We start from the raw sequence: 11,536 nt of genomic DNA on the forward strand, positions 1-11,536 counted from the left end.
AATATCCGCTCAGGCTCTTCTGGCACTCCTGTAGCCTTTTTCCTCATTACAATCTTCTATAGCTTTAAATAGTGAATATTCCCAGTGAGTTTCACTGCCAGGAATTTTCTCACTTGATATTATTCTGCTTCATTTTTATCTCCTTATCTTTGCAGAGAAGTCCCTGCTCTTATCCTACCATCCTACCTAACTCTGGTTTTGTTATTATCTTCCATCTAAACATACCATGTTTATCTCCACCTGTAGCAATGCTTTTAACAGTCCTGGGACTGAAGTTCTGCACTATGATGTGCTGGTGGGGATATAAATCCAGCTTACCAGACAGTAACAATCAGAATTATAATTTATTTTGGAAAACGTGACTATGAAGTATTTTCTTAGCATTACCATACTTCCTTACTGCCATGTGTAATAGGCTGAGTTAAAGACACCTGCTTGAGAGAGTGACTGGCTTGTACATAAGTGGATCTTCCCTCAGAAGAGGAGTGGTCCTTCTCTTCATTACACTCCATCGATGGGCTAATGAGTACTGGTACCAGTAGCAGTACCTACAGTCAGACTGGTGGATTTAACCTGAGCTGGTCAGACTTCAGATAGCACATGCAGCTGGAGGGAAAACACCAGGGTTTGTGACTGCATCGTCCAACAGAAGGAAGCAGAAGAGAGAGGAGCAAAATCACGGCATCATTACACGTTTGTTAGGAGGTGGTTGCAGCTGACTGATCTCTGGCTCATCCATCCAGCTAAGTATTGAGAAGAACTCCCAGGTGTGGGAACAGCCACCCTCTGGATAGAGATCTCAGTCCCTCCTGCATGTGTGGTACCAGAGGGGTGGATGGCAGAGGGGGCTGCTCTGACATTTCCTCTCCTCCCTCTCTGAGGAGGAACCTTGTCCTTGTGAGGCTGCCAATAGCCAGCTCAGCCCTGTGTGACCAACTACAACTGCTGCTCCTGTGTCCTTTCCCCCCAGGTGCTACGTTCATTAGCTGTGAGGCCTTAGTTTTATGGGAACCCTCCCACCCAGCTTCCTCCTGGCTTAATGACAGGTCCATTAAAGAGAAGTCAATAAAGCCACAGTGGAAGAACAGCGCGAGGGACGGTTTCCTGCCCATCTTCTTCATGCGTGAGCCAGGTCTGAGGGCAGGAGGAGACAAAGATACTCCTAAGTTACGTAGAGGTGACCCCTGAGAGCGGGCAGAGGCCACAGCTTGCAGGCCAGCTTTCACACTCCACTTTGGGGCTCTCTTGCGTAAACTTTTCCCAGTGTGGGGTTGAGGGTTTTTTTGTGGGTTTTTTTTTTTTCATCTCTGAGGAGGGAGGAACAAGGTCTTTTAATGAGGGGAGGATTAACAGGCCATAAGACTCTGCCCTGAAAGAGCCAGTCTGTCTGTGGGGCCGCTCAGCAGGACACAGGGTAATTGGATTGGATCCCGAAGAGCACCTTGAATCAGTTCTGAGGAGGCCGCAGCGGGTTGCTCCGAAGGGGGCTGGGGGCCAGGGAGGAGGGGAGCGTGTGTCTCTTTAGAGAAGCCAGAGCCAAGATGGGGGATCAGCCAGCTCATTAAGGGATTAGAGTGTTTGTTCTTCTCAAGACTTTTGTTGCTAAAACACTTTGCACAGCATTTTCTGGAGCCTGGGGAGCTTAAAGAGCTTGTCAGAGCCCTGCTCCTGTCCCCACACAAGAGCAGAGACACTCTCTCCTCTGGCCTTCCTGCCAGTGCCTACGGCAGCTATTGCTAGTGACAGCTCCACTCTCTCAGCCCTTCTCATCTCTGGTCAGAGTGCTTCTGTCTCCTGTGGGTTTTGAGGTAAATGGGAAGGATAATAAAGAGTATGAAGCAAAAGAAGCACATCAGGAGGGAGTCCTTTGACAGTGAGGGACGCTAGAGCTTTTTCCTTAGTATTTGTTACATGGACAATGAAGGACTTCGCATGTTCTGTGGTGCTCTTTGCAACCTTTTACCTCCCCATGGGCTGTGTTCTTGGTCTCCAGCACTTAAGGTAGCAAGTTTGGGACACAAGCTAATTTGTGTATCTGGCCTTCATATGAATGCTGTGGCTAGAAATTATTGCAAAGACTAATGTACCTAACAGCATCATCTGAAATGGGCTGGCTGTTGAGATGCAAAGCCATAAGAGGCTGGACAGGGAAGGAATGGTGCAGTGAGACCTTGCCTGAGAGCACAGCTGGCCAGGAAGCTCGGTTCTCTTCTGGACCAGGGACAGAAACTGAAAGCTCTAAAGTCCAAATCAAGATGCACTCAGGTAGCAGTGTGGGCTGTTAGGAGAAGATGTCAAAGCAATATGTGGATAAAGCTCAGTTGTCATCAGTTCATCCATTCTCATGGCCCACACAGAGATTTCTCATCCAACTATCCTTCACCTGAGCTGTCCTGAGGCATGTGGCTCTGGGCATGAATAAACCCTGTCCTGGTTGGCCAGAGGTGAAAATCCCAATTAACTGGCAGGACAAATGCCAGGGTCGGTGTTGGAAGGACTACGCATTTCTGGGGATTCTTCAGAGTTTTAGCTTTGGGGTGAATTTGGCCTCCACCTTCAGAGAAATCTGGGGGCTGGGCAAGTGGGGTTAAATCTGTTGTGTGGAACAGCAAATGGAAGGGAGTTCAACAGGACCTCTTCAGCTCCCAGTCTAAGTTGCAATCCCACCTTCTGTCTCTGCTGAGCATGAATTTCAGCTGGGGAAGGAGGGAGGGGGAAGAAGGAGACAGACAGGCAGGCAGGGGAGGGGTGTGGGGGGGAAGAGAGTTACAGGGAAAATAAATGAGACTCCCCTATAATTAATTGTTTGAAGGGAGTGCCCCACTCAGCTGTGAATTCTGAAATGATTATTGGATTTGCAGGCAGACGGGGAACAGAACGGGTCGGGTGCGCGATTAATATCTTATTGATAGCGGATTAAGAGAGCGAGATCAAATCTTTAACTGAGTGGAGATGCAGTTTATCAATTTGTCACAAAAAATGTAGCAATCAGAAGCAGAGAACATCAGGGTGGCTTATGGATCGATTCATGTCAGTGCCTCACAGTGCAGCTCCACAAGGAAACCAGCTTCCCCCCAGGTGCCCAAGAGCTGGAGGAGATCGGCTTGGTGCTGGCCATGCTGAGAAGGGTGGGCCCAAAGACAGGCAGGCCTCCAGGTGCAGGGGCGCCACCAGGAGAGCTGCAGGCAGGTAATGTCACGCTCCATGGATGCTACACAGCAGGAGGAGGTATGGGGTGCAAGAAAAGCAGTGGTGCCTGGGGAGCACTAGCTTCCTGAAAGTGGGACAGTGGGATATCTGAAGGCTCAGCCCTTAGTATGACAGTAGATGGGCTTGCAACCAGCCAGAGCTCACCAGGCTTCAGGGTAATGTGTGGAACCTGCTAAATAAACTTTTCAAACTGCTTCAGATGCAGCTGGATGGTACTAATATTAGTATTAGCTCATGTGCTATTGGGCCATATGATGCAAAGTGGTGGGTGCTGCCTGGCTTACTGGCTGTGGGCTTCCCACTCCTGTTGGAGAACTTATGCATTTCTAACATTGAGATGTTAGTACTTCTAAATTCTGTTCACAGCTCTGCTGTCTCAATTCTACTGATGAGTGCTTTCCTCTAAGCAGCCTGGCATTGATGTGTGTTCTGTGTTTTAGTAGTCCAGTTTGTTGACCAACTCCTCAGCCTTGATCTGCCAGTATTCATGGTTTATGCAGGGAAGGTGTCTGCAGCTATTGAAAGCATCTCCATAGCTGGGCAAAAAGGTAGGAACTCCGCCAAAAATACCTAGCTTAGGAAAGTCCTTTCTGTATCTTGAGGTAGTTCTGTGATATGAAACACCTTCTTCCAGCTCTAAAGAGTATACTGGTTATTTGGGGTCTTCTCAAAAAGCCTGATCTCTTAGTTGAAAATCTAGGATTCTCAATTAGAAAATAAAAATCACTTCTAGTCCACACAGCCTTAAGCTTTTCAAAAATAACCCCTAAAGGCTAAAAGCAGAAGGCAAAGGAAGAAGAGCTCAGAGTTAGATGGGTGGTGCTATTTGTCTTTTATTAAATCAAACTTTTGATTTGCAGTCCTCCCTTTTAGATTTTTGTTGTGAATGTTTGCTTTTAGCAAACAGGGAAAACAAACCCAAGGCAAATGTTTAATGAGTACCTCTTTCAGAGCAGGCACTGTAAGCAGCTGTGATGTCTCTGCAGCAGAGCCTGGCACCAGACTTCAGTCACCAGTTGGACTCCAGCATTTTTTATTTTTTATTGCTAACGTAAAACTTCCTGCTATTCCAACAGATGGGGGATGGCCTGTAGAAGCCAGCAGCCTCCTTGGTGGGCTGTGGAGTCGACAGGAGTCTCTGATAGCAATTTCCCTTCTCTTAAGGCCTTGCTAGAGCTGTTTCAGTCCCTTGGGCCTTTGCAAAAGATGCTGTGCACCTGGGTGAAGCATGTGATTATGGAATGGCTGTACTTAAAGGCAGCCTCTCACGCCGGCACTGCTGGCTTTGAAGGCAATTACATTCTTACCAGGGTTGTTGGGTTTTCACGTGAGGCCTCCTGGCTCTTTGCAGTCGTTCTCAGGGTCCTGGGGTGCAATACAGGCCTCTGGGGCTCAGAGGGAGTACAGGTGAGAAAGCAGCCCCAGCTGGAAGCCCTTGCCCTTGGAAGCTGAATAGAGAAGATGCAGGGGGAGGAAAATCAAAGATGAGTTGGTTAATCCATGGCCTTGTTTTACTGCCTGCTGTTTACTCCCCTATATTATGCGGCTTTTTCCTTACCAGCACCAGAGCCTGTGAGGGGCTTTGACTTCTGCCAGGTTTTTGGAGTGCTTGGAGAGCCAGGGAGGGGCACTACACTGCTGTGAGGGCTGTGAGCACCACAAGGGAGGGTCTGGGAGCTGATGAATCCTTGATCTTGCTAACACATCCAGCTAAATCAAGTTGTGTGGTTTGTTCTGTGTTGGCATCAGGACAAAAGCCTGTATGTCAGCCTGGTTTAACTGGTATGTGTTGGCTGAGTGAGACCAGTGCATGCTCACTGCAAGGATGAGGTCTTGGGGTCTGCTAGGGTGCATATTCCAAAGTGAAGGGAAAGAGAAAGCATTACAGAGAGGTGTAGCTGTGCACTGAGATGTCCTCTTTCCAGGCCGGTTTGTGATGGAGACCGTGAGGTGGAGAAAGCTGTTGGCCATCAACTTTGTGTTTGCGTGGGGAGTCAAGTGGGAAGGGCTGGAGAGGAATTCATGACCCAAGCCACATGCCTTGGTCTTCATGTGTGACCTTCCCTGCCTCTTTCACTGATCCCACCACTGTTCCTGAGGTCTCATATAGCTCCCTTTACCTCTCTGTCCCTTTGCTAGGCAAGCGAAGCCTGGTACATCTCAGCTGGCTTGCTCTTTAGATGGAGAAGACCATATGGCCCTGGTGCAGCCACTTTAACCTGGGGATTCCTATACGACTTAAAGGAAATGGTGGTCTTCTCTCTTTTTATAGAACCTGCTTTTGTACATGTAATACAGTGGCCTCTGCTAAGGCTTAAATCTGATGTTGTTCAAGTCCAGGGGAAAGAGGGCTGAGCTAGGGTGGACTTTTCCCTTTGCCAGCAGTACCTTCCTAAAGCATGGGTGCTGTATTAGGACTCCTGTTGCCATGAGCTTCCCTGTGCTGAGTATCCCCAAGTGGGAGCATGTGGGGCATCACAGCCATGGATGCCTCACAATGGAACCTTGGGAAGTCTGTAGACAGCACAGTCTGTGGCATGGTTAAAAGAAAAAGAATTTGTAGCAAGAAAGGGTCTGAAGAGGAGACAGTGCTGAAGGTGGGCTGAATGTGTGGGAAGGCAAAGACAACAGATAGGGAGGGGGCGATTGAGATGACACTTCGGCTGCTCTTTCTGTCCACTATTGTATAAACATGTTGAAAGCGATAGAGAGCCTTTGTTTTCGAAAGAGTCCTGAATTAATTGTGATGTACACACTGCCCTTCAACAAGCTCTGGGCCTCTTGTTCACTTCTCCCCTCAGCCTTTCATAGCATCGCCTTGACAGCCCACTCCACCTCCAGGGCCAGCACCTTCCCCGAGCCCCGCCGCTGCAGGGGTACCCTCACAGAGGGGGTGCCAGGGCGCTGGCACCCCTACCCAGCCCGGGCTTTGCTCCGCCACGTCGCACCCGAGGCCTTGGGGCGGACCGGGGCGCTGTGCCACTCCCCGACGGCCCTCGTGGCTGTCATATGAGCGGTGTGGCCTTTCCTAGCACCGGGATCGGGGGGCTAATTAGCGCATTCAGAGGCGCTGCTGGAGTGGAAAGGCGCTCGTCTGTCGGCAGGGGCCGGCAGGTGACCTGGGGCGCTGGCGCTCCCCACTCTCCTCCTCCCGGGCCAGCGGCCGGGCCTCCCCTCGCCGTGCGGGGCCGCAGCGGCCGGGTCAGGTGCGCTCCGGCCGGGGCGCTGCGCTGCGCTGCCGGGAGAAAGGCCCTCTGCTGCTCTCCTTTCAGTGCCGGCCGGTTCTGCTCCACAGACCCTCCCTTTGTCAGCCCTCTGAATGGAGCCCTGCCTGCCCGCGGCTCCGCTTCTAATTAGGGCTTCCGCTGCCCCGCCGCCGCTGCCCGGCCCCGGCTGCCGCTCCCCCCGCCGCTTCCAAACCGCGGGCACCACTCAGCGCTCGCTGTCCCTCGCCCTGGCCGCCGGCCGGGCCAGGAGGAAGGCGAGGGGAAGCCAGCCGGAGCACCGGCAGCCCGGCACGTCCGGATCCCCGCTGCATGGACCGTCCCGCCGCTGCCGCCCGGGACGAGGCGGGCACAGCCCCACCGGCCCCGGGCAGCGCCCGCCGGCCTCGGCTGCCTCGGTCAGGGCTCCTCCAGGGAACCCCTGAGGCACCTCTCCCGGGTGCCCCGGGCTCTGGGCAGGTTAGATTTGGAGTTAGCCCATGAAACACGGCCGAGATGTGGTTTTCTATTTTTGTAAAAACTGAATCGTACCTCTCGTGCCAGGAAGTTCTTGGAAAGTCCTTGTTGGAAAACATGGTTTCACATTTGTGAGGCAAATGCAAGGAAGCCCTGTGTTGTTATGGTTTCTGTCTTTGCTTTGGACTGCATGGTGGCACTTGATGGCAATTCAGGAGTTGATGGGCAGCCAGGAGTTTCACAGTTACAGCCTCCAGACTTTTCTAGACCTCAGGCATGTTTGTACCTAAGGCAAATATTTGCATCTTTTTCTACACAAAACACATTTTTATGTCCCACAAAGATGCATCTTCAGGAGACTTGAATGTTTATAACTAGTCTCTTATGGGCAACAGTGATTCTGTGTTTATGCAGATAAACTCAGGGAAGGAAAACAGCTCCAGGAAGGATTTACAGATCCTTTCCTGACTGGATCACATCTTGTTGGCTCTTCCTTGGGATACTTGATCCAGAAGCCTCCCCTTGGCTTTTGCTTGTCACTTTTGACATTCAGGCTCTTACTTCCTTCAGGAGTGACCTTTCATTTGGATGAAACGCAGTTGTCCCCTCAGAAGCAGCAGCTTGTGCCTCAGGAACAGGGAGCCCTGTTGCACCTTGTCCCTGTGCAAGAGGCCATTGAGCGTCAGGGCTCTGGAGTGTGATGCCCTGCACAGACCCTGTGGTCTGCATACCCTGGCATGGGTGGGCAGAAAGGAACTTGGATATGATGGAGTTCTCACACCAGCTGCTGCCCCATCTGCTGCTGGATGGGTTTCTGGGTAACTTAGAAGAGTCTGCAGGGAAGAAATCTCTCAAGAGTGAGAGGGGATTAGGGCATGGAGAGAAGTTCCTCTTTGTGTCGCAATTCTCCCTCTCCTTTCATCTATCAGCAGCTCTTGGTAGGTGGAAGTCACAACTCGGCCATCCAGCATGAGTGCTGGGTCTGTGGCTCTGGCTGCAGGAGCCCCCTAACCATCTCCCCCCCAGCACACGGCAGCCCAAGACCACCACAGTGCCAGCAGCACTTGGTCAGAAAAGCATGGCTGCTTCCCAGGCTGCTAATACCTGGGCAGCCAAGCCCTGCTGCGGCCAGCCCGGCGCCAGCTGGGTTTGCGCCATGGCGCTGGGACCCAGCAGCCGTGAGCTGAGCAGATGCTGAGGTGTGGGCCAGGATGGGTGGTACAGTTTGGATGTTTCTACCTCATCTGATACAATCAGCATTGCTGTGCACATGTGAGGAAAGTTGTTCGATAGGAATGACCCATGATGCTGGGTTAATTCTGTTTACAAAAGAATAAATATTATAGCGGTGTCTTATAAAAGAGAATCAATAGCTTCCCTTTGCTGGGTGATCCCTTCATGTCTTCGAAAATCGATTCCCCCCCCATTCCCCTCCTCCTCGCTGCACAGCTATCTGTTTTTCGGGGTGACGGGGGGGTCAGGCGATTATTGAAGTATATGTGAATTTACAATATTAACGACTCACGACGGTGTGTCCGCAGGTTCACGGTGAATTAATTATCTGTTTAAGAAGCCATGAAGAAATCAATCAATGAAAATTTCTCACTCTTTTGAGAGTGAGGGAGCTTGTCAATTTTTTTTTTAACATGCACCACATTTAAAGGAGCAGTACATCTTTTTTTTTTTTTTCATCAGAGGAGGGGCTGGAAGAAGCTGGTTTGGGGCTGTGGGTGGCCTGTTCAGTTTTGTGCAGCACTGGCAGACCCCTTTGCTGGTCTCCTCAGAGGGCAGAAGACACTAAGGATGCATCCCAAGGTGGTTTTGTCCTAGAGTTAAGCCAATGATGGCCTTCTCTGGGAGGAGATGCATGGTATTATGTACTGTGTCCTAGCAGACACTGTTTTGCTGGGTAGAGAGGTCTGTCACAGACATGATCTCCTCCCAGTTCACTGGCGCAGCTGCCCCTCTCCTGGAGACCCGTCTGCCATTGCTGTGCTGGCAGAGGGTGACACGTGACTGGGCCTCAGCTGCTTCAGGCTGGGGGGACCAGGACATGCTTCCATGAGACAGGGAGTAGTAAACAAAGATGAGCAACTCAAAGCAGTGATATCTCAAATCACTTCAAGGTGTACCAGAAGAAGTTTGGAAGATTGCTTCATATCTCAGCCTTCATCATTGACTGGCATGTCTAAATTTTGGGCAGGCACTGGTGACAGAGCAGCCATGAGGCACAGGCTTTGCAGCAAATGGCCCAAGACTGCTTATCTCTCCACCTGGTGCTGAAGCTACAGCCAGGGGAAGGACCCTTTGTTCATACAGACCTGATCACTAGTTGCACCACATCCCCACAGGTCTTGGAATCATCCAAGGCATTCAGGAGGACAACATCCTGTGCTGGGTGATGAGCAACATGTAGCATTAACAGTGTCTGTCAGAGGTCCTTATGTCACCTTGGTGACGTTTCTCTGTTTGGAGGGAGTTTCATGACATTTGAATACTGGATGTGAGCATTTTCCCTGCATTTCAGGCTTTGGCAAGCAAAAACACATCCCTAATCCCCAAACAGGCAGCAAGGCAGGGACTGTGCAGAGAGAAAGCTACAGTGTTTGGGTAGGGGGGAACAGAGGGAAAAGTATGGGGGTGGTAGGCAGCTGAAGATCTTGACAAAAAGACTGGAGGAGGGGAGGGAGCAAGGACAACATCTAAGTCTGCTTCTGCCCTCACAAGCCCAGGCAGACATGGCCCCTTCCCAACCCCATAATCCTACTGGCCCGTGCCTAGAGGAGTCCCCGCCAGACACACCCATCGCTGTAGCCAGAACGGAGAGAAGAGCCCATATTGACACAGGAGCATCTGTGTCAGTAATTGTCATGCAGCCTTGCAAATTGCTTCAATGTGCCATCCCCTTCAGCCGCACATCTCGGCAGTGGCGACAGGCTGGGGGGGAAGCTGTGTTGCTGCCAGAGACAGGAATAGTCCTGGACCTGTAAGGGGTCAGGACCTGCAGGGACCTGCTGGGTCCTAGCCCAGGTCCCTGTGTCTTGACATAGTCTTGCCTGATGGCCACTTGGCAGCTTCTCTGGCTGCAGGGCTCTTTTTTAATCAGCTTTATCAACCTCCGTGCAATATTCCCAATTCAGACCACAATGAGAGAGGGGGAAATATTCTTGTCAGCCTTTAGTTTGCTGTTTACACCAACCAAAGGAAGTTTGAGAGAGGGTCACAGTGTCCATCTCTTCCAGCTCTTACTTGGCTGCTGGGAACAGGGGATCCTCACCCATTTACTTCAGATAAATGCCCAGCTTTTCTTCTCTCCATATAAGTAAGCTGCTTTCTGAGTCTAGACAAAGCCCAAACAGAAACAGAAAGCTAGGTTTTCCTAAAAAATTAGGTATCCAGTTTGAGGCTGCATAAAACACAGCTTTCAAGATGATGTCATAGATCGGAGCCATTCAGTGCCTTTTGAAGTCTCCAGGTTGACCAGAGGTGACTGTTTTAATTTCCATCTGTTCTTTTTCAATAATCTCTAGTTCTGTATTCCTGTGCTTTTTAATGGCAGTGCAGTTCCAGCAGAGAACATTGAATTTGCCTACTCAGATCTAGGCATACAATTTTGACAAAAGACTGCAGGCCGAATCGTGAAATTCTGAGATAAGCAAGGCCGCTAGAATTTGGTTTAGTGAAGGACAGCCTTTAAAAGATGCAGTTATTTGCAAAAGGTTGTGATTAAAACCAGCCTCCTGATCCGTTGCCACTGGACACATGCTTTTTCACCTAATAGGTGTCCTGCCCCTCTTATGCCTTAGCCTCTTCAGTGATGAGAGAACCAGTCAACAATTTAAAAACCAAACCAAACAATAAAACACTCTCAAGCCCAAGCATAGTAGTTCAGTTTAATACTAGTGATTTTACCAGCACTCCTTTAATGGCTTTGGATTTTGCCTGTATATTGGAAAATATCTCTGAGATGAAGAGCCCCTAGTCTGTCTTCCAGAGGAGAAGGTATTATTGGCTGGAGTTGGTCCCATGGCATGATATCTAATGTAGGACTAGAAGGTCTCCTGAGCTTTCCCAATACAGTCTAGTTTGGGGTGCAGTTAGTGTTGCAATAGGGGAAGTGGGTACAGCCATCCATTGTGGAGCCTGTGGAGAGTTAAGAAGCAGAGTGCTAATGCCTTGCTTTCCCCTTTGTTTGGGTCAGCACTGGTCCAGTGCATTGACTTCCTGCAAGTATGTCTCTAGCGCTGGCACAATCAGCATGGTGATTTCAAGTGTCTGGGTCTCTCCTGTTAGATATTATATCCCAGTTGCCAAATGGATGCGAGTGAAGGGGTACATGAATTTCAACTTGGTTGGCTACCAATATACTTCATTTCTCTGCAGATTTTGCAAGGAACCATGTAATAATGGGGCAGTTGCTAATGGGGCAGTTGTGTTTCATGTTAGAGGTGTCTGCATTAGAGAGACAGATGAAATGACTTCTTAAATACAGGAAATTCCAGGTGTTCTCCAGTATCTACATATGCAAATCAACTGTGTAAGATAGCCCTGTTACACTCTTGGATGATGACTGATTCTGATGGTGCTGTGCTATGAAAAGCAAATGGATAGCACATGCACAAAGGGTGGCATCCCTGTGAGAGACA

The 11,536-nt window shown here is 50.1% G+C and overlaps 1 long non-coding RNA gene across 1 annotated transcript; it reads right to left on the bottom strand.

Annotated features, from left to right (window-relative positions):
- Positions 1-325: 325 nt before the first annotated feature.
- LOC116790507 lies at positions 326-6,757 on the bottom strand. Its single transcript, XR_004358385.1, has 2 exons — positions 4,769-6,757; positions 326-4,658 (listed from the first exon to the last, which is right to left on the bottom strand). It is a non-coding gene; the product is annotated as an uncharacterized LOC116790507 (long non-coding RNA).
- Positions 6,758-11,536: the final 4,779 nt, after the last annotated feature.

Source organism: Chiroxiphia lanceolata, chromosome 8 (assembly GCF_009829145.1).
Source record: "Chiroxiphia lanceolata isolate bChiLan1 chromosome 8, bChiLan1.pri, whole genome shotgun sequence".
Lineage (NCBI taxonomy): Eukaryota > Metazoa > Chordata > Aves > Passeriformes > Pipridae > Chiroxiphia > Chiroxiphia lanceolata.